Genomic DNA, 2,944 nt, shown 5'->3' with positions numbered 1-2,944 from the left:
CCCTGCCTGTCTCCTTCCTGCTCCCCGAATCCCCAGCCCAGCCTGGCCACCAGGTCCCTGGGACCCCGCCCCCTCATCACAGCCACCCTGGGCCTCTCTGCGGCCACAGCAGAAGCTCCTCCCCTTTCTGGTCCCCTGCTGCCCCCTCCGCTGCTGGGGCCGCCAAACCCCATTCTAGGTATGCAACTCCCTGCCCCACAGTCCCCGCTCTCCGTTCTGTCCACTGCTCAGTCCATCTGTCCTGGACCACCTCTGTCTCTCCATCTCCCATTCTGTCCCCAGTTCCCCTCCAGTGTCCCCGACCCTACAGCTCACCCCTGCTCTTCTCAAGGGCCTCACCATAACCTTCCCTGGCCACCCGGCCACACCAGCCCTGTCCCACCTGCAGCTGGTCTGGCCCCTGACCTACGTCCCTGCGTGTCAAGTCCTGCTGGCTGGAAGGCCAGGCTGGGGAGGGGACAGAGCCTGTGTGAGAGCCTGGCCGAGTTCTGTGCTCTGGGTTGGGGGTGTGTGGAGCACATGGCTTTCGGCAGAGCTGTGTCCACGTGTGGGAGGGGCCAAACACAGGACATGGGTTCCTTCGTGTCTGGGCACCACCTTGGTGGCCCACGCTCCATGCAGCTGTGTGCAGGTGCACTGGGCGTGGGGCAGTGCAGTCTCTCAGGCAGGGGAAGAACTTTTCCCCCTGTCACTCGTGTCTGGACGCATCGCCGTCCCCCACCTGGAGGGGCTGTGTGTGAGGGGGTGCAGAAAGGCTGCCTGTGTATGTGCACGTGTGCATGTGTGTGCATGTTTGTTAGCAGAGGGAGACTGTGTGTCCCTGAGTGTGGCCAGAGCCCTGCCACAGAAGGGGCATGAGTGCCACGAAGTCTACACTGCAGGAGCCACAGGAAGGTGGCACCGTGAGTCTGAGCAAACCCCTCTCTTGGAGGAGGGGACTGCAGCCCCTCTGGCATCTGCCTGGGGAGAAGAGCCCAGCTAGAGCTCAGCCTCTCAGCTTGACTTCCTTGTGCAGTGCAAAGCCTGCCCCATTATACTTAGCAGCCTCCAGCCAGAACTCAAATTTGTGATCCTCCTGTCTCAGCCTCCCAGAGAGTGCTGGGATTAGACAGTTGCAGCCCTCAATCAGTGAGAGTCCACATGGCTTCACACATGTACACCCCCAGGAGGGGCGTGTCCCTGCATGGGCCAACCCACATCCTTGTAGGTGACATAAAGCCATCCATGCTGCACCAAGCTCGGCGCCTGGAGACCGGGTCCAAAACCCAGCCCCATAGCCCAGACCCTGAAGGGCTCAGACAGGTGCCTGGGCCTCCTGGGACCCCAGGACCCTCACTCAGAGTGGATGCGCAAGCGTGTGCACACCTGCCTCATGCTTGCTCGACATGCGTGGGATCAGCGTCCCTGGGCATGTGCTGGGTGACAACCGTCTGCCTCCATGGGTCTTGGGTGGGCGAAGGCAGCGGGTGACAGAACTGGCAGCAGAGTCACCCGCCCAGAGACCAGAGCTGTTCCAAGGGGCAGGCCAGGCCCGCCCACAACATAGGAGCTTGGTTTTGTCCCTCCCCCCCTTCCTTCTCCACTCATTGTGATGTGGGGGGGGGGTGAACCCAAGGCTGTCACCACACCCCCACCTCTTTTTTATCTTTATCTTGAGACAGTGGGTACCCCTGAGCCTGGGCTCAAAGTTGCAGTCCTTCTGCCTCAGCCTCCCAGAGTGACGGCTCTGTTAGCCTTTTCCAGGATCCACCAAATCCGTGTGGGCCAAGCTGCCTGCTCCTCTGGATCACTACCCTGCAGGCAGAGGGGCATCCGCTGGGGTAGGGGGCGCTGTGCTAATTGAGGTTAGGGAGTGCAGCACCGCATCACCTTTCCCCACGCCCTTGCCAGCTATCTGGTTGACCACTGTCCCCCTAGCACACAGAGAAAGGGGGCAAAGAACAGAAAGAACGCTGCACACCTCGCCCTCCCACACGTCTCTGCGACTCTCCAGGGTACCCCAGCACATATCACTTTTATTCTTATTTGTGTCCCCAACTGTCCCCCCTCGTGGGAACCTACAAACCACAGCCGGTACTCAGTGCTCAGAAGCACACAGCGGGGTACAGGCGCCCATCATCCTAGCACTCTGAGAGGGTTGTAAGTTCAAGCCCAGCCTGGGTAATTTAGCAACTTAGAGAGACTTTATCTCTGAATAAAAAGTAACAAAAGGCCAAGGGCTTTAGCTCATTTCGAGAGCCTTGTGTCCAGTCCTCAGTACCATACACATGCCCACACGCACACATCCCACACACACGCAGCCCCCAGGGTTGCTCTGCAGACAGACCTGTGCCGCAGCAGGGCACTCAGCTGGGGAGCTCTGGGGAGCTTCTAGGGCTCTCATCCTGCAGAGGGGAGCAGGAGGGAGGCCCAGCCCAGTCCCACAGCCATCTCGCTGGGTGTGCTGCCTTGAGAGCCCTGCCACTCTGCTGACCCCCCAGGTCAGCGCCCTCACCATCTCCACAGGTGGGTGACTCAGGAGAGTGTGCCCAGCCTAGCCGCACTGTAGCCATAGAGAGTGGCAAGACCCTCCTCTTCTGGCTCTGACCGTGCAGGGTGTGTGTGTGTGTGTGTGTGTGTGTGTGTGTGTGTGTGTGTGTGTGTGTGTATACATAGATAAAGGAAAGAAAGGGGCATCTGGGAACAGGACCGCGAGGGGTAAGCCAGTGGTTCTCAACCAGGGCACCCGTGCCCACCTGGAAAGCCTGAGGCATCAGCAGTGGCCATTCCTGGGGGCTGGGGATGCCCCTGGCATGGGGTGGACTCTGCTAACGTCCTGCCCTGCTGGAACAGGCTCCCCAGCAAAGCATGAGCTACCCCAAGCGCTCCGGCCAGCTGAGAAGCTGGGAGCACCTCTCCGCAGGCCTGGCTGTCCACGCCGACACTAACTTTCTCTCTCTCCCCA

The sequence above is a fragment of the Fukomys damarensis genome, unplaced genomic scaffold (genome assembly GCF_012274545.1).
Source record: "Fukomys damarensis isolate Sample0158 unplaced genomic scaffold, DMR_v1.0_HiC HiC_scaffold_19, whole genome shotgun sequence".
NCBI classification, from domain to species: Eukaryota; Metazoa; Chordata; class Mammalia; order Rodentia; family Bathyergidae; genus Fukomys; species Fukomys damarensis.
The sequence above is the reverse complement of the archived record's forward strand: the minus strand, read 5'-3'. Positions refer to the sequence as shown.